Raw genomic sequence first — 22,924 nt, forward strand, 5'->3', positions numbered from 1 at the left:
GGACATGGTTCATCTTAAAGAATTTTGTAATAAGTTTCAGTTTAGGAAAATCGTGCCCAGAAGCTACCAAAACTGGTAATGTTCACATAATGTGTAATGCAAAAGCAGCAGTTGGGGTGGGAAACAAAAGGCATTTCTTGGTATGAATCCTTAAACTTCATAGATGGCGTTCTAGGACTTCTCGCTTCAGATAAAGCTGTCAATACATCATAGATTTCTACTCAATCAATATCAGCAGTGTTATCACTACCGAACGCTAAATATAGATCCTGGCAATAATTCATGAGTTGTTTGTTAGAAAATTGTTTATGTTTTTTTTTAAACATATTTTCAATACCAGACAAAAAGTCGAAAGTTTCAATTTCATGCAACTGATGAAATCTCTCTTCGATGGAAGTTATAAGTACAGTACATCCAAAATACTGCGGAATCAATCAGATTTACATGTTTCTTGTGGATCCAGAAGATCATTTTGAGATTTAAAACATGCCTGTCTTTTCTTTTTTCGAGGACGAAGAAGTAGCAGCAGTAGTAGAAGTTATGGCAAGTACGTGTTTAGAGTTCAGCACTTCTCATTTCTAATGCAGAGCCATCGAAAAGCACCGCCAGTGATAAAAGAAATTGCAGAATTGGTCTGTTCATGGTGCCTACACGCTTTGAATTGCTGGCATTTTTTGCAAGCGTTCCTTTTTGAGGGTTCATGAAATTCCTCACATTTGAGCCAACACTAAAATATTTCATTCGGGGTCGCCTAATTCATAGTGCAAACCGAATCTACAGGGGAATGCTGTGGCACATGAAGCCGTTTGTTATTCTGTTGTGAGGTGTGAGGGGCGGAATGCAAATCGAGTTGGTGAATAGAAAATGAAACAGGAGTCACTTCTTGAGCTACGAATTCCAAAAAGTATGAGAACCTGTGCATTTTAACAGTGCAGAATACTCACAAATTGCACTGAGTTGCTTGCTTTCTTCTGCTGCTTTTATATTTCAGTCATTCACTGTCAGCTAGCACTGGAACAATTCAAGAGAGGTAAAAATGGAAGCTGTCAGGAGTGGGATTTGAACCCACACTTCCATTGGGAGACCAGAACACCCAAGCCAGCTGGAAAGACACATGTCCTTGAGTCTGGCGCCTTAGACCACTCGGCCACCCTGACAAGAGAAAGCAAGTGGTGTGCTGAATGCACCAGTAGTTGACTAAACTGAGTTTCTTCCCTGAAATTATTTGCTTGCGAAGAGCCAAGTTGCCTTGAATGGATCTTGGAAATCAAATATACGGATGGATTGTTATTCGGTTGTGAGTTTTGAGGGGCGTATTATAAATTGAGTTGGTGAAAAGGCGCTTTTTGTTAGTCTGTCGGGAGGCTGCACAAGGTGTTTAGAGGGAGAACTTCTAAAAGGCAGGCTATCTATGTTTAACATCAAGAAAGATTTTTTTTTCTCAATGGAAATGCTCTTTGGCGCTTTCAGCTTTACGTAGGGAACGTCTGCCGAGACCACTTTTGAGCCAGTGCAAATGGTAATGTGCCACCAAGTACATTTAATATTGGCTGTGGTAGCGAGCTGCTTTTGTTTGTGAAGCTTTTACTTCTTTAAGCTGAATCATCGGCAGGAGTAGCTTATTAAATCTTTGCTCATTGCGCTCCATCAGAAATACCTTGTCCATGTTCAAAAGAGATCAGGGGATTTACTTCATGCTTTCACATGGCATACCTTACACGAAAGATTTAAATGGGGAATTGATTGTGCTTCTTGATGTTGTTCCTGTGGTTGCCTTGGTTACAATGGTGAACGTTCTTCCACGTTCTGCTAGAGTATCCACTGGGTGGGCTTTATCAATTGGCTCGGATAGGTCATCAGTGCTCCGTCTCCAGAAAAATAATCAGCACTGTCTTTTTTCTGTGCGCATGACCGTCTTTTAAAACATATCAAATCACGAGTTCATTGATTTCTCCAAATAACAACAATACATTTTAACCCTTCAATCCAATAGTTTTACTCCAAGTAAAAAGCAGCGCAATATATAGAGAGATGACATTCAAAGATTTCAACGTTCTTATTGGATTGCCTGTATGCAGATATCGCTCAGAATTGCTAATATGATTTTAATTCAGTTTTTCTCTACTACTTTCAGAGTCTTTTATTGACCTTGCTGAAGCAGAGAAGTGACATAATCACAAATGCAACCAGTTGTGAAGCTGTTTCTGGTTAATAATGATTAATGCGAAAAAAAAAAACAGCTCCTTGCATTAAGAGTCCTCCCTCTGGATTCCTCTGAAAGCTACGCGAATTACTCACTGCGTGTCCTGTACTGTGTAGCACAGTGACAACAACGCCTTGAGTTTTTTTCCGTATGTGAAGGAAAATGCAAAAGAGCATGAAAAGTATTGATGGTACAAAATATCCATGGTACAACTCGAGAAAGAACTGAAGGACAAAACAATGACATTTGATGATTACAAGAGAAACACAACCGTCCGAACATGGGCTTGGATCCTGACCGCTTGCGTTAAAAGACAAAGCAAAGGATATAACCTGTAAATGTCTTCATGTCTTACAGTTTATGAAATATGACAATTTCTTACTTTCTTGATAATTTCTTACTATTGATAGATGCTTTTTTAAATTTTAACAGAATCACAATTACAAAAAAATGGGGTTAAACTGTTATTCACATACTCTAACGAAGAGAAACGTTAGTGTCTTCCGGTGTGTGAGCCCATCTCTCAAAAAATAAAAAAATAAGTTCTATAAATTGAATTGTTCTATTTTTCAGGCTTGCATAGTCTTATTCATATTTCAGTTAAGCCTTTTCCTCTGTAGTAATTTCATTTGATATTAAAATTAGTCCTGATTTACAATTTTTGGACATGGTTCATCTTAAAGAATTTTGTAATAAGTTTCAGTTTAGGAAAATCGTGCCCAGAAGCTACCAAAACTGGTAATGTTCGCATAATGTGTAATGCAAAAGCAGCAGTTGGGGTGGGAAACAAAAGGCATTTCTTGGTATGAATCCTTAAACTTCATAGATGGCGTTCTAGGACTTCTCGCTTCAGATAAAGCTGTCAATACATCATAGATTTCTACTCAATCAATATCAGCAGTGTTATCACTACCGGACGCTAAATATAGATCCTGGCAATAATTCATGAGTTGTTTGTTAGAAAATTGTTTATGGTTTTTTTTAAACATATTTTCAATACCAGACAAAAAGTCGAAAGTTTCAATTTCATGCAACTGATGAAATCTCTCTTCGATGGAAGTTATAAGTACAGTACATCCAAAATACTGCGGAATCAATCAAATGTACATGTTTCTTGTGGATCCAGAAGATCATTTTGAGACTCAAAACATGCCTGTCTTTTCTTTTTTCGAGGACGAAGGAGTAGCAGCAGGAGTAGCAGTAATGGCAACAACGTGTTTAGAGTTCAGCACTTCTCATTTCTAATGCAGAGCCATCGACTCGGAAAGCACCGCCCGCAATAAATGAAATTGCAGAATTGGTCTGTTCATGCTGCCTACACGCTTTGAATTGCTGGCATTTTCTGCAAGCGTTTGAAGTGGAAATCTAATAAGTAAATTGATTCTTAAAATGTAGAGAGTTTAGAAAAAAATATATTGGTGCTTTTAGAAAATATATTTCAAGGATGTAATTGCTGTGCTACAGTACGTGCAGAATTTTAGAAAACAGTGCGTCAAGAAAGTACACTGTTTAGGTTACTTTAGAAGACAAAGTACCAAAACAATATATGCTGTCTGGGTCGTTAGAATTAGCTGAAAGTAACTGATTAGCTTTGAATAACAAATCTATTGCTTCTTCTCTCGCTCTATGATGTAATCTGTTTTGTCTCAGGGAAAGGGGAAGTTTTTGAAGGGACAAAGCACTGAGCTTTTTTACAGAGCAACGTCTTATAAAAACCCTGTACTGCTTGTAACAAACTGAGTATCTGGTTGCAATTTGCATAGTGGCAACAGGGCTCCCAATATTGCAATATTGAAATTAAAACCTTACTCAGGTAAGAACTCTCTCTTGTGGCTTCCTTGATAGTTATATTTCCATGACAATTTGGGGGCTCATCCGGGATCACAAACCTGAACGCGAACGGCTGCTGAAACTCCATCCGGACCCGGACAATTTTAGCAAATTGGACGAACCTTGGAGGATAAACTGTTTATCCTTCCAGAGACGCGTCTGGAGAATTGGCAGCTGTCTGACGTCAGTAAGTGATCCTTAAAAATTAATAGTTTGAGAAGCGAGCCACAGTGGTGTTCTCACGCGGGTTTAATGAGTCTGGGACTCATATAAAGAACTTATCTTAACACAGACGTGTGGTTTTTGCTCTGCGGAGTAGTTAATGTGATAAGGTTCTAAGTAAGGCACCGATCGGTAAAAATGGGAAATTAAAATTCAAAGACGAAAATGGGACCGAGCAGTCCAGCAAAAGTACATGTACGACAAATTCAGAGAAACAATTATAGCCTGTGTTAGAGTAAAAAAAAAAAAATTATGTTCATGAACTGTAAAGCTAGGGTAATAGGTGTAAGGGAACTTGCACATAATTTATATATGATAATTAGGGGCCCATAACTATGAAGGATCTTTGTAAGTGAATCAGAATGGACAGAGGAAAGTTGAATTAGGAAAAAGAAGTTTCCTGAAGAAGGGGAAACTTAGAAGAGAAGGAGAAGAAAGAAAAGAAAGTGAATTGGAAAACTTATGTAATGGAAAGAGGAATCACAGAAATAATGGGAAGCTTCAAAAAAGACTAGTATTGAAACTAAAGAACAGCAAGCTGCAGCTAAAGTCATGGCCTTGCCTTCTAAAAAGAAAAAGTCTCCACCGAAACTAAAAAGCGGTCAGGAGCCAAAGCCTTTTCACTTGTTCATGAAATGCCAATGTGCACTTTTACAGGTCCAGAAGGAACATTGACATTGGTCTCCTAGTGAATTATTTGCATTAGTTAAGACTTTTCCTAAATTGCCTGATGACCGTAAAGAATTTCGAAGAAAGGCAAGCCTTGTTCTTGATTGTCTTAAGCCTAATTACAGTTACATAACCTTGTTGCTAGATTATATTGTTCCTAAAGGTTTACAACGTCCTCTAAAAAGGAGGAGGCAGATTGGCGGATACGTGACCCAAATGATGAAGAAGTATCCATCTAAATTAAACCACACGGACATGGAGAGGAAAAGTTAGGCGGCCGCTTCTAAAAAGAGGTAAGGACTCCTCTTTTCTAAAAAGTCCCTTGTCCTCTCCATGTTGCTGTGGTGCTGAAACAAGTACAACAGAAAAATGAGTTAATGGTGTATGTGTTTTTAGATGCCTGTTTTGTGAAGGTGGGGTAGAAAAAAAGGGATTGCTGAAGGAATAGCGTCTCGCCCAACCCGTGCGAAACAATCCAGGTGTTGCATCCTGGTACACGACTGCAGTACAGCTGAAGGTAGTAACTAGAACTGTACTCGCAGAAGAGACGAAAATGGTAACTCGATTCAACTGTGTGTTTAAAGCCAGGATTTGGAACCTGGTCCGTGTTCCCGAATTTTGATAGCTCGTCAGTTTGTCTTGACTGGGGGGCTCCGCGGGGCACGTGGGAGACGTGAAAATGGTTTGGTGTGAAGAAAAAAAAAAGTTTGATTAATCCAAAGTGAAACTTAAAAGAAATATGTCAGACGGAATTTAGGCTGAACAGGAATGTAGAAAAGTGTATGAACATTTGGATAAAAATAAACAATATTTAGAGGAATATTTGAGAATTCAACAGAATATCATAGATGAGATGCAAAAATCTCTGATGGAAAAGCTAAAAGCAATGGCTGAACGAAACGAAGTTATATATGCAGAAAAAGAAACAGCAAAAGAAGAAATAGAAGAGAGAATCTAGGAGAAGGGTGGGAATTAGTGTGGAGATTTTTGAAAGAGCATTACCCACCGAAATCTGATTAGAGAAAAGTAACAGCATGTCAGCAGAAGGAAGTGAGGATGTTTCAGATTTTACAGAAAGGTTTATAGCTTTATGGATAGTATACTCGGGGTTAGCCGATGAGAAGGAAGTGAATGAAGATACTTCCACAGTAATAAAACAAATTTACTTGAGTGGGTTAAAACCTGATGTTGCCAAGAATGTACAACTATGCTTTCCTGATATTACGGACAGCGGAGACAGATTTGATTTAATAACTCGCGAAGCATGCATGCAGAAGTGCGAGCGCTGCAAATGGGAGGTAAAAAGACTCCCAAGGAGGAGAAAAGGGAGCTGCCAGTTTGTCGAAATTATTGTGCGACTTTAATGTTATACCGAGATATAAAACCCCAAAGACAAAACTACTAATAAGCTGGTGTGCAGTTACTTAAAAAAAGGTGTTTTTTGGAGAAATTGTAAGAAAGAGGCTTGATTTCACAATTAAAGAACATGTCAGAAGCTGAAACGAGAGCTGTGCGTGAACTAACAGTTTTAATCTAGTAAACCCCTCTGTAGCCTTCCTAAATTTATCTCAGGATTTAAATAAAAGTGAAATAATCTTAACTGTAACCAGAAACTGGGGGACACAGGAGCACAGCTGTCCTGTTTTTAAACTAAAACAGCATAAAGATGTGATATAAAGTTTTCTAACGGGTAACAGGAGGCTACAGGAGAAGGGGTGCAAGGGTTGAGTTTAAAGCAAATATAAGCTGTCACAGTCTGCTTGGGAAAAGATGTACAGTTTCAACTACTGATGTGGGTGGGGGACACCCCAGACCTATTTTAGGCCCAGACTGCAGCATTTTATAAGGAATTACTGCATGAAATAGCATTTATGTAAACTAACTCAATAGAGTTATGTGATATTGTGATTGTTTTACCTAATTAGGGAATCCATAAGGCCGGGCTTCTCCAAGTATTGGATCTAAAGAGAAAAAAAAGGAGTATAAAACCAACTACATGATAAAGCCAGGGTGAATGCCTTCTCAGAACGAGCTTGTCCAGTGACGTATTGGTTTAAGGGGGGTAGTGCAGTCTAAAGACATAATTGCCTTGACCCCTGCAGCAGAAACCGTTATTGATGTTTTGAAACAAGCTTTCTTGCAGACACTGGCCCTGGACTGTATTTCCTCAGACGGATCATCTGTATGTAATCTGTCTGTAAGTGAAAGAAATGGGTTGTGAGCCGTTGTGCTGGTGCAGGAGCATGGAGATAGGCATCGTCTGGTGGGTTATTATTATTCAGGACCCCTTGATGCGGTGGCCAAGGGGCCGTGTTTATGTGTTGTGCAGGCTACCTGCCTGGCTGTATAAACTGTGAATAATCTGGTGTAGAACTAGCAGACCGAATGAAAATATTTAAATGAAACTTGTAAATATGCTAAATGGAAAATTGTAGCAATTTATATAGACAGTATATATACATTTGGTGTATGCCACAATTTTGGATGGCAGTGAAGGAATAGGGATTTCCCCAACATGGAAGGGACTCCAGTCAAGAATGCTGGGTTTGTCTCTGAACTGTTAGAAGCTTTGCAGCTACTGACTGAAGTAGCTGTGGTAAAGTATAAATCACATAATAAAGAAATGTTTCCAGTAACTCGAGGGAACAACTTTGCAGATGTAGCTGTCAGGTGCACAGTCCTGGTAGAACAGGAGTCTGAGACCCCTGTGTGACCTCTGTTGGTGAAAAGGGGACAGCTACAGGATATTCAGGCTGAGGCCTCTAAAGCAGAGAAAAGGACATGGTTAGAAAAGAGTGTGGTGCTGCCAGCACACTGGACGCTCTGCATGCCCTCACAGCCTAATGCCCTTTGTAGCTCGACTAATGCACTCTGTCGGACACCTGGGTGCGAGTCAAATGGTATGCCGGTTACCCAAACCTGGGTGGGGACCGTGTTTGAAGCAGTAGCCACTTATGTGGTATCTCAATGTGATGCTTATCAAAGGAACTCAACTACAGTTCAGGTGCAGGTGCTACAGCTCAAAAGGCCTGCTCCTGAGAAACCTTTCATGCAGTAGCAAATGTTTACAACCTTGGCTCTTATAATCTGTTTTCCCAGTGGGTTGCTGTCACTGCCTCTGTGTCTACCAAACACTTGATGATGGAGATAAGCCCTTGGTGGGCACTGCCCTACCGCATGTATTATGATCAAGAGGCTTATTATTCGGGGTGAGATGGACTGAGATCACCCTCAGTCTGCTGGAACAGTGGAATGAAGGAACAGAAAAGATTGACTAGACATCAGACTGAAGGAACACCATGGGATGCGGGTTGGATCAAACAGAACTGTGTAATAGAGCCTGTTTGATATCATCACAGGCCAATCAACGAAACTTCCTGGAGGGATGAATTTGGCTAATGGATTGTTGAATTTGCTATTGTAGTATTGTAGGTTGTTAATTGAAGTGGTGCACGGGGCTGGTGAACAGGTGCTGGACGCTTGGATACCTCCAGTAGAGGGAAGACACGATCTGATACCTGGCGAGTGGGTGTGGGTGAGGAAGATATACCCTGCCAGATGTTGCAACCCTGCTGGGAAGGACCATATCAAGTGCAACTGACTACCGACTCTGCCATCTGAGTGACAGGATGAGATCGCTGGATCTACGCATTGCGCTGACACCGAACCACTGCACCAGAGACTGAGTGAACATTATTATATTGTCACTGTTTCTGTGTTTGTTGAGCTTCCTGAGGGGGGGTGACAGTGTACCTGTTAAGTGTAAGGAGTTTTACTTTTATAAATGGGGATATGGAATCAATACTTCATCAGTCAGCCACAAATAATAATCAGAGCTCCTGTTGGGATTGTATTGCTATAAAAGATGCTCATGGGAGTAATCCCCTTTGATAGAGGTGATTATTTAGGTTTATTGGCATGGGTAAATAGCCCTGCTTTTAGTCTGAGTGTAACTCAGATGTATTAGAATGGAAATAACTGTATGCTCCTCGCTATAATCACAGTTTTAGGCCATTCTCTATTAGGGTGATAGACAGCTGTTTAGGTGAGCAAAGACTAAACAGTACTTGTATTCTAGACAATTATTAGCAAATTAATGACTTAGCAAAGCACATCTATGATGAAGAAAAATATATAGCATAATTATAATCCAGATGATTGGGGCATTGGTGCATGGCTACAGTCTGTGCTAGGAACCTGGAGAGGGTCTCTGGTTCAATACATATTTGTGTGTCTGGTATTATTCGTTATAATCATACTGTTAATATCCTGCTTGAAAAACATGTGGACTAAAGCTGCTGCTTCTGTGCTAATTGTACGCCCTGAAGGGATCATGAAGGTCAAAAAATGATTTCATGGGAAAGGTTCTCTTATCTAGTGGCAGAACCTGATGGGTAGAACAATATAGTTTTAAGGGGGGGTTACCCTTGGGAGTGATTCCCCTAGATGCACATTATTATTATGATTTGTTTGTTCATAATAAGATGTTTTGCAGGAACGGGCCAATGAGAAATTTTACAACTTCAGCTAGAATTGTTCTGCAAAATGGCACAGCTGAGGCAGTGGAACAATGTGTAGATTTTTCTAAGAGTTATTACTCTTCTGGTGAAAGACTTCAGGAAAAAGAAGTGGTGTTCACTCAGGTGGAGGGGGCCGTACCACGGCTGCTGACCACTGCGACTGCTGTGAAAGTCACGGAAAGGGTGCCCTGAATTCATGCTTCCCACTGTAAAAAGGTCACAAACGAACTGAGCAAAGCGCAGGAGTGATGTCTCCACAGGGATAGATGGGGATCACATGCTTGGGACTGATGTGCCCAGCCTTTTTCCTTTTTATGTGGAAGCCTGTCACCACCCAGAAAGAGGAAGAATCTAAATGCGAAGCCTCTTTGTATACAAACTGGCTGAATGAAACTGATAATGAGGGGGATATGAGTAATTTGTGGTATAAACTTATAAATCATACTGTAAAGTTAAAGAAATTTAATGCATCTTGTTATGTATGTGCTTTAATGCCTCATTCTACAGCATCACCCCTTTCTCTCCTGGTTAGAATCACTGTTTGGGCCAGGGGGAATGTTTTTCTTTAAGTTACTAACACCGATTATAGTAGCTGTGATACTTGTCTTCCTGTTTTTGTGTTGCTGTACGACATATATTATTCCAATGCTTTGAAATATGGTAATGAATATGTTTGCGCATCAGTATGTTCTGATAAGAACGCAAGAATCAGAAGTATGGGAGCCTCCCGGGAGTCCATATTGTAATGCCCTCGCCTGGTGGTGAGGAGGAAGCGCCCCTAGGCGCTCGTAGTACCACTGGGCATGCTGGGAGTGGTAGCCGGGGAGAGTCTGAGGGTCAGCACGATGACCAGCAGCTGACCCTACCTGTGTAAATAATGTCCTAGTAATTCTAGTGCCCTGTGTAGTCCTGTAAAAGTATAGTGTGTTGTTAGGTAATTACCACCCTAAATATGTGTACGTGTTCCGTCAGTCTCCTCATGTGTGTGTAGATCCTGTGTTTGGTTTTGTGTGGTTGTAAACGAATAAAGCTAATGCTTGTTTGTTAATCGCGTCTCCACTCGTCCTTGTTCTGAAAAGAACCTGCAAACGCTACATTGGTGTCAGAAGTGGGCAGAATGGACAACTCGTGGCAGACACTACCTGATTCTGTTAAGCGCCAGCTGACGCTGGAAGAAACAGAACCCATCGGCAGCGCACACAGGGAGCCTGAGCAATTCCTGGGTGCGACAGGTGGCCACAGCCCTTACCAGGGCTATTCAATAGTGGTTTTGCCGGTAGAATTGGGGCGACTGGCCGCTACTCCTGGTCAGCGGGCACCCCAGATAGAGGATACTCTCCCTGCTGGAGCCGATCAGAGATTCCCACACCCATAAGCGCGGGTGCGACCAGGTTGCTACAATGGGGAAGCGCCGTGGGAAATCTACGAGGCGCAGTTCCAGCTCGCGGCCCGGACGAATGGCTGGAGCCGGGCGGAGATGGAAGGAGTGGCCTGCCAGGTGCTCCTGGACGTCCCGGAGGAGGACAGAGGCGAATACACGGCGCTGGCGGCGGCTCTCCAGCTGCGTTTCGGTGTGGAGGAGGCGCCGGACTTGATGCGGGAGAGGCTGGCCCTGCGGCGGCGCCGACCAGGAGAGCGACTGGGCCCGGTTGCCGCTGATGTCGCGTTCCTCGCCCGCCGAGGATACCCAACTTTCCCCCGGGAGGCGCAGCAGGAGATGGCTCTCCAGGCTTTTCTCAAGGCCCTCTCACCCGAGGAGCTGTGGCGCCACGTGCAGCTGGCCGCGCCAACATCGCTGGAGCAGGCCTTGGCCCTTGCTACATGGGCTGAGGCCGTGTTCGGGGTGACTGGAAGTGGCAGCAGACGCAGTGCGCCCTGCCGGCTGACCGAGACGGCGACGGAGGAATCCAGCGAGGGGGAAGAGGAGCCAGCCCGGGCAGCGACCCCCGCGGAACAGCCCCGCACGCTGTTTTACAACCGCTGCGGGAAGAGAGGACACCGAGCCCGGTTCTGCCGGGCACCCGAACCTCGCACTCCTCGATTGGCGTCGGGAAACGGGAACGGTGTGACTCAGCGTGGGGAAGGCCGCCCGTCGAACACCTCAACCCCCGCTCCGGAGAGCGCTGTAAAAACCGGCGCCCCTCACGCCACCGTGGGGCGAGTCGGCTGTAGCCGGGGCCTGTACCTCCACTGCCGGATCGAGGACCAACCCTGCCTGGCCCTACTCGACACCGGTTCATCGGTAACCCTACACCGGCCGGGCGTCCTCCCCGACACCGAGGGCACCAACCCCCCAGGATGGGAGGCCTCCAGCCTGCGGCTATGGGCCGTGACGGGACAGCTCGCTGCAGTCCAGGGGAAACAGGTGCTTGCCTTCCATCTAGGTGCAGCGACGGTGCACCACCCCTGCTACCTCGCACCCATCCAGGAGGACTGCATTCTGGGGCTGGACGTACTGCAGCGAGTGGGGGCCAGTTTGGACTTGAGCTGGCAGGAGTTGGTGTGGCAGGGGTGACTTCACCTGGTGGAGGGCAGGCCCGGCGAAGGCTGAGGGACGCGGGCTTGCCGGAGCCGGGAGAAAAAGAGGCAGTGGCGGCGGCGGCAGTCGCCGGGGCAGACCAGGCCTGTGAGCTGGGGAGCGAGCGTGCTGGATCCTGCTCCCGAGTCAGCCGGGGGGCCAGACAAGGCGGCGGCGGCGGGAGCCGAGCGTTGCGTGGAAGCGAGGCGCGCCGTTGAGGATCTCTACCAGCGGAACTGCGAGGGCCTCGATCAGGACCAGCGGCAGCGGCTCCAGGCGCTACTCGCCCAGAACGAGGATCTCTTTGCGAGAGGCTGATGGAGAGGGTGCTGGCATCTGTCCCGCGGAACCAGTGTGTGCTGTACCTGGACGATCTGCTGGTTCATGCCCGGGGCTTCGACCAGGCCTTGACAAACCTCCAGGAGGTGCTGGCCTGCATCCGCCGTGCTGGCCTGAGGCTCAACCCCCGCAAGTGCGAGCTCCTGCGGCGGGAGGTGAGCTTCCTGGGACATGTTGTTGGACCGCGAGGGGTGGCTACGGACCCAGGTAAGGTCGCCGCAGTGAGGGACTGGCCGACTCCACGCACCGTCACGGAGCTCCGCAGCTTTCTGGGGTTGGCCTCGTACTACCGGAGGTTCGTCCGGGACTTTGCCAGCATCGCTGCCCCGCTGCACCGCCTCACCGACAAGGGCCGCCGTTTCGACTGGGACTCGGGCTGTGAGACTGCCTTCGGCCGGTTGCGTGAAGCTCTGGTGGGGGACCCCGTGCTGGCCTACCCCGACCCGCGGTTGCCGTATGTTCTCGACACCGACGTGAGTGACTCGGGGGTGGGTGCGGTGTTGGCGCAGGAGGGGCCGGATGGGGAGCGCGTAGTGGCCTACTATAGTCGGGCTTTGACTAGGCCTGAGCGGAACTACTGCGTGACCCGTCGCGAGCTGCTGTTGGTGATGGCGGCGGTCCACCACTTTAGGCCGTACCTGTTCGGGACCCGGTTCCGGCTGAGGACCGACCATGCGTCCCTCACCTGGCTGCTCCACTTTAAGGAGCCAAAGGGCCAGATGGCGCGATGGATAGAGATCCTGCAGGAGTACGACTTCACTGTCGTGCACCGTGCGGGGTCTCGCCATCTCAATGCCGACGCTCTCTCGCGGCGCCCCTGCGAGGCCGCGGACTGCCACCACTGCGCCTGGCGGGAGCAGCGTGATGAGGCTACTGCTACGTCTTGGTGGCCATGGATTATTTTACGAAGTGGCCGGAGGCCTACGCCCTCCCGGACCAGAGTGCCCCCACGGTGGCCGATGCACTGCTGGAGGGGATGTTTGCCAGGCTGGGGGTGCCGGAGGAGTTACACAGTGACCAGGGGCGTAACTTCGAGGTCTTCGCCAGAGTGTGCCAGCGCCTGGGGATTACTAAGACGCGGACCACACCGCTGCATCCCCAGAGCGACGGGTTGGTGGAGCGGTTTAATCGGACGCTCGCCACCCAGCTGGCCACCCTGGTGTCCCGGCACCAACGGGACTGGGACCGCCACCTCCCCCTTGCGCTCTGGGCGTACAGGACCGCGGTCCAGGAATCCATCGGGTGCACCCCGGCCTCGCTCATGCTGGGCCGGGAAATGCGAACCCTGGTGGACCTGGTCTTTGGCCCGCCGCCCGGAGACGGGTCGGCACCGCCGGCTGGACCGGACTACGAGTGGGACCTGCGGCAGAGGATGCAGCGGGTGCACAGCTTTGCACGGACCCACCTGACACAGGCGGGGGTCCGGCAGAAGCGGTACTACGACCTGCGCTGCAGGGGGCCTGCCTTCCAGCCCGGGGACTCGGTTTGGGTGTACAACCCGCGCCGCTGCAAAGGCCTCATCCCTAAGCTGGCGCCGTCGTGGGAGGGTCCCACTGAGGTACTCGGGGTGGTGGGCGAGGTCTGCTACCGTGTCCGGTTGCGAACACGGGGGAGAGTGGTGGTCCTGCACCGAGACCGCCTGGCCCCCTACCGGGCCCGGGAATGGGAGCCGTGTGGGGAGGCTCTAGAGGAGCAGCCGGGGCTGTAGCCGGCCGATAGTGGGGCGTCCGTGGGTCGCCAGCCGTCACCGCGGCGCAGGGTTCCACAGCAGTTAGCCCAGTACGAGTACAGCCTGAGGGGGGTGTTCGACGTCGGCGAGACGCCAGACGCCAGACGCCAGACGCCAGAAACCAGACGCTTCAGGTGGGGGCAGTGTAACGCCCTCGTCTGGTGGTGAGGAGGAAGCACCCCTAGGCGCTCGTAGTGCCGCTGGGCATGCTGGGAGTGGTAGCCGGGGAGAGTCTGAGGGTCAGCACGATGACCAGCGGCTGACCCTACCTGTGTAAATAATGTCCTAGTAGTTCTAGTACCCTGTGTAGTCTTGTAAAAGTATAGTGTGTTGTTAGGTAATTACCACCCTAACTATGTGTACGTGTTCCGTCAGTCTCCTCATGTGTGTGTATATCCTGTGTTTGGTTTTGTGTTAATGCTTGTTTGTTAATCGCGTCTTCACTCGTCCTTTGTTCTGAAAAGAACCTGCAAATGCTACAGTATTTACTTTATAAACACCAGTATTGACACTTTGATCAGTATATTTATTATTAGTAGCCAGTCTTATAAATTTACAATTTAGATTAAGTCTGGTAACAGTTTTACAGTTAATTTAAATCATCAGACCACTAATGGAACTGAGAGCTGGGTGGAAATAAAACCAGGATACACATTTTAACCTCCAGGATCAGGAGTCTGATCCTCCTGGCTTCTTTACTCTGAAGATTCGTGTAAAACTCTTAAAAGCGCTTATTTCAGGGACTCGTGCTTGTCCTCTACTGCTCCACACGGGTACGCTTTGTAACACAATAATCTGTGATGTAAACTTTTTTTTTCTGTTTAATGTATTTTATTCCTAGGATTGTCGCTCTCCTTCTCCAACTGTGATGATTCGCTTCTCTTCACAGTCCGGTGTGTTTTTTTTTGGGGGGGGGAGATTTTATATCTGTAAGAAAAGCCCCCCGGGCTCCGGACAGGAGTCTCCTCCAGCTCTGCTTTGTCAGAAAGAGCGCTGTGACGTCACAGACACCAGCCAGAGCGCCGGGATCAGAGAGCGAGAACGTGGAAGGTGCGAGGAGCGCACGGAGGAGAATTATTGATCACTTATGTATCGACAACCAATTTATTCAACTGAAGGACCATAGAATAATCGATTAACTTCACTGATTGGTGAGTACTGATTCTTTTCTTGACCCTGTTTAAATATCTAGAAAACAGTCAATAAAGACTGTATCGATCAATTACCATAGTGCGTTTAGTGTTAATAATGTTCAATCCGAAATTAAACAATGATTATTCATATTATTATTTAGGTAACTCTATCCTAGAGCTAGAAAATTATATTCCAAGTTGATAAATGTATGTAAGTAACAGTTTAAATTCATTTTTTCCAGTGTTTCTAAATCATAAGTATGGTAACCACGGCAACAGCCGGCACGTCACTGTATGTGTCTAGGTGTCTCGCATTCGTCACAGAGAGTGTATGTGACGTCACGGGCAGCAACTAATACTACTACTAGTGTATTCATTTTAACATTAGTGAGAGTACAACTGGTAGTTTTAATGGTAGTGTTCATAACAAAGTGTGAGTATTAATAACAAAGCGCTTGTTTGTTAATCGCGTCTCCACTCGTCCTTTGTTCTGAAAAGAACCTGTAAATGCTACAATATTCTTTACTCAGCAGCTTATTAAAAACAGCTCCCGTGATGTTCAAACCGATTTTTTACACAGAACACTGACACAGCTTTGCGTTCTGAATCTCTTTTTCTCGTGCGTTTATTTAATGTGGCACAATGCACTGGGATAAGGGTATTCTGTTCACAAACCAATAGCATTTAAACCACAGCACCCACAATCCTGCAAGTAAGTGTTTTGCACACTAAGCAGAGAGCGATGTCTTCCTCGTTAGTATAGTGGCGAGTATCCCCACCTGTCACGCGGGAGACCGGGGTACATCAGGACGGCCACAACGCAAAGTACTGACCCCTATACGATCACGGCGAGTTACCGATACACACGTGACAGGGCGGAAAAGGCTGTGCTCTCTTCGTGTGACATAATTCGGAAAAGTCCTGATGTTGCATTTCAACTGAGCCCCAGTATACATCGACCCTTGGACACTCTGAGTGACAACTCTCTTGCGTGTTTTCTCATATTTATGTAGTTTGCTTGCATGATGCCTAGAACAGCGGGGTTGTGTGCTCCCATATGGTCTAGCGGTTAGAATTCCTGGTTTTCACCCAGGCGGCCCGGGTTGAAAACTCCATACTCCCGGTATGGGAATGTGTCAGTTTTGCCTCCTGCTTTCCAAAAGATCAGCACCATACGAAGGAGCCGCATTAAAACCACTCGAATGTGCAAAACGCGCGAGAAAAGGGGGAGCTTGTTTCCAACCGAAGACTTCTCGCATGTGAGACGAGCTGATCATCGCTGCAGGAGGAGGGAGGGTTACTCTGGTAGACAGGGCTGACCTTCGGCAATAGGATTTATACTCTCCAAGATGATATTTGCACTTTCTGGAGAGGCGATTTTCTCCACTTCAGTAGCCCGATTTTGTCGATTGCGTGGAGAGGGCTGTAGAATGTGGCGCCGCCTTTCCTGCTCCGTCCATGACAGGCGTGCTGGTCTCTGGAGAGAGAGCACGGTCAATCAGCGCACTCCAATAAAGGCACTGGAAGCAGCTGAATCGCATTGACTAAGCTCAGCACTGGGCCGCTGGGCTGGAAGGCGACGCGTGCTGTGATTCCTTTACGGAGCAGAAATAACAACCGAGGAGCTGTGAGATCATTTCAGCATTTAGCAGCAATTCAGCATTTCGAAAACACAAACGACCAACTCGGAATGACTTGCTTTTGACGCTTTTCAAAGCGTTCTTTGTGCACGACAACTGTGCCGCCTAGCAGATACAAATGGGTTGTACAACTTTGAACTAGCAAATGGAAGAGGGCTAAGCCCCCTCTCTTTTAGCCCAGGTTCGATCTGTCTCCCAGAATCACCAGGGCGCACGCACACACACACCCGTGCCGTTGAAGTGCTCTGCTTCATTTCTAAGGGCAATTCAACATTCACTCCTACCCCGAGTGCAGAAAAGACAGCATCCGCAGCAACAACAGCTCAGGTCTCTGCACAGGAGCTAAGCTGCCCCCATCTCCTCTGCTCTGCGGCTCCTGCGGAGTGGAGTCCTGTCTGGAGCCGTGTTTGCAGGCGGCGGCTCCCCACACTCTGTCTGTGCGTCGTGTCCAAGAGCTCCTGGGAGAAATAGAGAGCCCTCCCACTCGGGGGCTTTTCCACGGTCTGTGTGAGGAGGGGCGGGTGTATCCAGTAGCTTATTGAGCAGAAGCCTGGGGCGGCGGAGAGCTGTGATTGTGCAGACCTTGAGGTGTCACCTCTTTGTCTGCTTTCCCGCCCCCGCTCCGCCCAAGCTCTGCTCCAAAGTAGCCCAGCAACCCCTCACACCTGCACGTGTCACAACCTAAGGTGTGGTCATGAGACACCCATGGGGTGTCGTTCTGTTCTTGCTAATTGTTTCCTGCCCGTCGCAGGCAGGAGTCCATGTGAGGAAGATGCGCTGGACAAAGCTCAGAGGGCGCATCTGGGTGGCTTTCCTTCTGAGTGACGTTCCTGCAACACTCTCCCGCTACTCTTGGTGAGCTCATGCCGCAACACAGGAAGGCTAGAGCAGGTGGCTGTAGGCTGTGTGCACCGCCGAAATAGCTCAGTTGGGAGAGTGCTAGACTGAAGATCTAAAGGTCCCAGATTTGATCCTGGGTTTCGGCATTTTGTTTCATCGCGCCCTTTGTTCCTCTCTCCAGCGCCCCCTGCCTAGTGACGCTTCCCTTTCTCAGCCCGAAACGCAAGCGAGACCCCAGCAGCGATCCTTGCAGGTTTCTGTAGCGTAGTGACTATCACGTTCGCCTAACACGCAAAAGGTCCCTGGTTCGAGACTGGGTGGAAACAGCCAGCCTCTTTTTGCACGCTCCTGTACTTCACAGAGGTCTTGAGCTACTGGTCATTTGTTCCCAATGTATTTCCGGTGCCTTCATGCACTCTTGTACCAAACGCTCGGTCCTTCTGTACGCGGAGCCGATCATTTGCAATTGGGCTGTGCCGACAGACCAGGACGAGCTCTGTCAGCTCAAAAGCAGCGCAAGAACAACAGAAAGATTAGCATCCAGCGGGGGCCTCTTAGTGAGCCCAAGATCTCATCAAGAATCGGCTCCAGCAACAGGGCTGGGCGCATTGTTCCATTCTCCGACCACTCTCGGTGTAAACAAGTCCCTCCTGGTCTCTGCTTGAAATGCACTTTCCTGCGTTTGCTTTGGTGTAACTGGCTTCCCCTGCATGGGCGAATGTGAAGAAGATCCTTAGTAAGTCATTGAAGAAAACCGAGAAGAGGTCGGAGTGGCCTCTGTCGTTCATCAACGATCCAGTCAGGCAGTACTCCTCTGTAAAGCGCCATTCGTTCACATCGATTGGCTTTTTTTTGCCTTCATTCATGCAAGTAGTAAAAGCAGACGCCCCTATTCTGCCGTGACCCGGATTCGAACTGGAGTTGTTGCGGCCACAACGCAAAGTACTGACCACTATTCGATCACAGCGAGTTGCCGAGACACACGTGGCAGGGCGGAAAAGGCTGTGCTCTCTTCGTGTGACATAATTCGGAAAAGTCCTGACGTTGCATTTCAACTGAGCCCCAGTATACATCGACCCTTCGACACTCTGAGTGACAACTCTCTTGCGTGTTTTCTCATATTTATGCAGTTTGCTTGCATGATGCCCGGAACAGCAAGGTTGTGCGTTCCCATATGGTCTAGCGGTTAGGATTCCTGGTTTTCACCCAGGCGGCCCGGGGTCGACTCCCGGTATGAGAACGTGTTGGTTTTGCCTCCTGCTTTCCAAAAGATCAGCACCGTGTACGAAGGAGCTGCATTAAAACTACTCGAACGTGCAAAACGTGCGAGAAGAGGGGGCGCTTGTTTCCAACTGAAACTTTTCGCGTGTGAGACGAGCTGATCATCGCTGTGGGAGGGTTACTCTGGTAGACAGGGCTGACCTTCGGCAATAGGATTTATACTCTCCAAGATGATATTTGCACTTTCTGGAGAGGCGATTTTCTCCACTTCAGTAGCCCGATTTCGTCGATTGCGTGGAGAGGGCTGTAGAATGTGGCGCCGCCTTTCCTGCTCCGTCCATGACAGGCGTGCTGGTCTCTGGAGAGAGAGCACAGTCCATCAGCGCACTCCAATAAAGGCACTGGAAGCAGCTGAATCGCATTGACGAAGCGCAGCGCTGGGCCGCTGGGCACATGTTACCGTAGTGTAGTGGTTATCACGTTCGCCTCACACGCGAAAGGTTCCCGGTTCGAAACCGAGCGGAAACAGCCTTCTTTTGTCGCCACGCACGAAAGGGGATTGGGGATTCGCCTAGCGCTGTGATCGAACAGACCCACTCACCTCTTACTGTGGCGGGATCTGCACAGTGCATGTCGCAGCGCATCCTGCTTTCACTTCAATGCGCGTCCTGATGTACCCCGGTCTCCCGCGTGACAGGTGGGGACAGGTGACAGGTCCTATACTAACAAGGAAGACATCGCTCTCTCCGACCCCCGGCATCATGTCCCGACCCACCGTGCTGGAAGCCGACGCGTGCTGTGATTCCTTTACGGAGCAGAAATGACAACCGAGGAGCCGAGAGATCATTTCAGCATTTCGCGTCTGAACGGAAAACACAGACGACCAACTCGGAATGACTTGCCTTTGACGCTTTTCAAAGCCTTCTTTGTGGACGACGACTGCACCGCCTAGCAGATACAAATGCTGATAACACTGTAATAACACTGATTAGCGATTTGGTAACCGAACGATATATATTGACATATATTCTCTGTTGTGTATCTCTTTGTGTTGGCATCTCTTCGAGATTATATACCTTGTATATTGATAACCCTCACAGTAAGGTCTGCCGCTCGTATCCAGGCAGACTAGTATATGTTTGGTGCACAATTTATATGAATAAATGTATCTCGTGTATTGAACCCGTGTGTGTGCGTTGTTAGTTGTTCTGACGATTGATTTTCTAAAAGCCACAACGAACAACCTCGTGATTACTGCTACAATTAACAATTGTCTCAGTAAACCCATCAAACCTCTACAACCACGATACACCACCATAAACTATATTAATTTAGGAACATAAACATATAGTGTAAACTGTTTATGGCTGGTATTGGTAGTTTAAAGAAAAAATACACACCAGTATTCCACTTTCTTCCTAAACATTTTAAGCATCAAAGTCTTACATGTAGTAAGATTTTACCACGTTTCGGAAACGTTTTTACATGCTCCTTCTGACCATCTTAACTTTATATACTTTGTGAAAAGTCATAAGATATTAACATTTTCTGTGAATGTGCTCGTTATCGGAGTAAACAAAAGCATACTTTTAGAATTTGATTAATAGGGAATATAATATGGAATCACGTACCTAAAGAAATTAATAACGATATAATTATTTTTATGTACTGTAGCTCAAATAGTAGTATAATACACTTTCTATGGATACATGTGCTTCTACGCAACGCAGAAGCACATCCACAAGTAACATTACCTAGCTAAGAGAAGACATTGGCTAGCCATTATGATAAATACAGTGGAAAAAAGCAATTGGGAAAATAAGACCTGCTGATCTGTTATACATACCAGGAAGAGAACAGAATATGATTTTTTTCTGTTCGAAACGTGTGTTGTCTTTATGAAATTCATGTATTTTAAACGTTTAATTAAGAAGAAAAAAACTTACAGAAAGATACTAAGCTGATCACGAGATAGAAAGATCACCCGTTTTTCGCGCATAAAAAGTGGCTATTAACTGGGTGAACTGTTATTAACTGGAGTCAACTGGGTGAAAACACATAATATGAACATGAAACAAAACAAAAAATAAAAATAAGATACAATCTACAGACATTAAAACCGGTGTCATGGAAATATAACTATCAAGGAAGCCACAAGAGAGAGTTCTCACCTGAGTAAGGTCTTTATTTCAATATTGCAATATTGGGAGCCCTGCTGCCACTTCGCAAAGTGCAACCAGAGACTCAATTTGTTACAAGCAGTACAGGGTCTTCATAAGACGTTGAGCTGTAAAAAAGCTCAGCGCTTTGTCCCTTCTAAAACTTCCACTTTCCCTAAGAGAAAACAGATTACATCAAAAAGCGAAAGAAGAAGCACTAGATATGTTATTCAAAGCTTATCAGTTACTTTCAGCTAATTCTAACGACCCAGACAGCATATATTGTTTTGGTAGATTGTCTTCTAAAGTAACCTAAACAGTGTACTTTGTTGACGCACTGTTTTCTAAAATTCTGCACGTACTGTAGCACAGCAATTACATCCTTGAAATATATGATCTAAAAGCCCCAATATATTTCTTTGCAAAGCTCTCTACATTTTAAGAATCAATTTACTTATTAGATTTCCACTTCAAGACTTGTTCGGCTGGCGTTCGGGGAGTCGCGTTTTTCAGAATTGTATTGAGATCGTTTTCCACAGAGCTCAGAAGTCAAAGCACAGCAGCAGCTCTCCACAGCGATCCTCTATAGCGCCCTTTCTCCCGCAGCTCCGTCCTCATTGGAAGGAAGCAAGAGTGAAAGGCTGAAGTGAAATAGAGCGGGGACGAAGGCAGTGAAGAGAGAGAACGTGGGAAGAAGAGAAAAACGCAAGATAAAAAAAGCAGTGTCGTAAAAGAGGTGACGGAGCTGTCCTCTCAATAAGAAGGGTGCCAGCGAGCCTTGCTCTTGCTTACGGCCACACCCCCTTGAGCACGCCTGATCTCGTCTGATCTCGGAAGCTAAACAGGGATGGGCCTGGTTAGTACTTGGATGGGAGACCGCCTGGGAATACCAGGTGCTGTAAGCTTTTAAGCGCAGGAGGCGCCCTATCCCCGCTCGCTCGCTCATTCCCCTGTTCACACGTGCAGTGCGGCTTGTCCGTCTGTTTATTGTCAGCTTTGGCGAGACACGGGTGCTTGTGTATTAGCGTGAGCGTTTTTTATTCTGATCAGGAACAGTTTTACAAGTCCGCAAAGGATCGAGGAAAGGTTTATCGCCAGCTGAAAAGAGACACAGCGCTTCGGCTGTGGAGACTTGTTCGGCTGGCGTTCGGAGAGTCGCGTTTTTCAGAATTGTATTGAGATCGTTTTCCACAGAGCTCAGATGTCAAAGCACAGCAGCAGCTCTCCACAGCGATCCTCTATAGCGCCCTTTCTCCCGCAGCTCCGTCCTCATTGGAAGGAAGCAAGAGTGAAAGGCTGAAGTGAAATAGAGCGGGGACAAAGGCAGTGAAGAGAGAGAACGTGGGAAGAAGAGAAAAACGCAAGGGAAAAAAAGCAGCGTCGTAAAAGAGGTGACGGAGCTGTCCTCTCAATAAGAAGGGTGCCAGCGAGCCTCGCTCTTGCTTATGGCCGCACGCCTGATCTCGTCTGATCTCGGAAGCTAAACAGGGATGGGCCTGGTTAGTACTTGGATGGGAGACCGCCTGGGAATGCCAGGTGCTGTAAGCTTTTAAGCGCAGGAGGCGCCCTATCCCCGCTCGCTCGCTCATTCCCCTGTTCACACGTGCAGTGCGGCTTGTCCGTCTGTTTATTTGTCAGCTTTGGCGAGACACGGGTGCTTGTGTATTAGCGTGAGCGTTTTTTATTCTGATCAGGAACAGTTTTACAAGTCTGCAAAGGATCGAGGAAAGGTTTATCGCCAGCTGAAAAGAGACACAGCGCTTCGGCTGTGGAGACTTGTTCGGCTGGCGTTCGGAGAGTCGCGTTTTTCAGAATTGTATTGAGATCGTTTTCCACAGAGCTCAGATGTCAAAGCACAGCAGCAGCTCTCCACAGCGATCCTCTATAGCGCCCTTTCTCCC

At 47.1% G+C, this 22,924-nt stretch overlaps 2 non-coding genes across 2 annotated transcripts; one reads left to right on the forward strand and one right to left on the reverse strand.

The window, feature by feature from the left end:
* Positions 1-1,044: 1,044 nt before the first annotated feature.
* Positions 1,045-1,157, reverse strand: trnal-caa (transfer RNA leucine (anticodon CAA)). Its single transcript has 2 exons — positions 1,120-1,157; positions 1,045-1,090 (listed from the first exon to the last, which is right to left on the reverse strand). It is a non-coding gene; the product is annotated as a tRNA-Leu (tRNA).
* Positions 1,158-21,809: 20,652 nt separating this feature from the next.
* Positions 21,810-21,928, forward strand: LOC148666669 (5S ribosomal RNA). The gene has a single exon (XR_015937317.1). It is a non-coding gene; the product is annotated as a 5S ribosomal RNA (ribosomal RNA).
* Positions 21,929-22,924: the final 996 nt, after the last annotated feature.

This window comes from Lepisosteus platostomus, chromosome 5 (genome assembly GCF_059453375.1).
Source record: "Lepisosteus platostomus isolate fLepPlt1 chromosome 5, fLepPlt1.hap1, whole genome shotgun sequence".
Taxonomy (NCBI): Eukaryota; Metazoa; Chordata; class Actinopteri; order Semionotiformes; family Lepisosteidae; genus Lepisosteus; species Lepisosteus platostomus.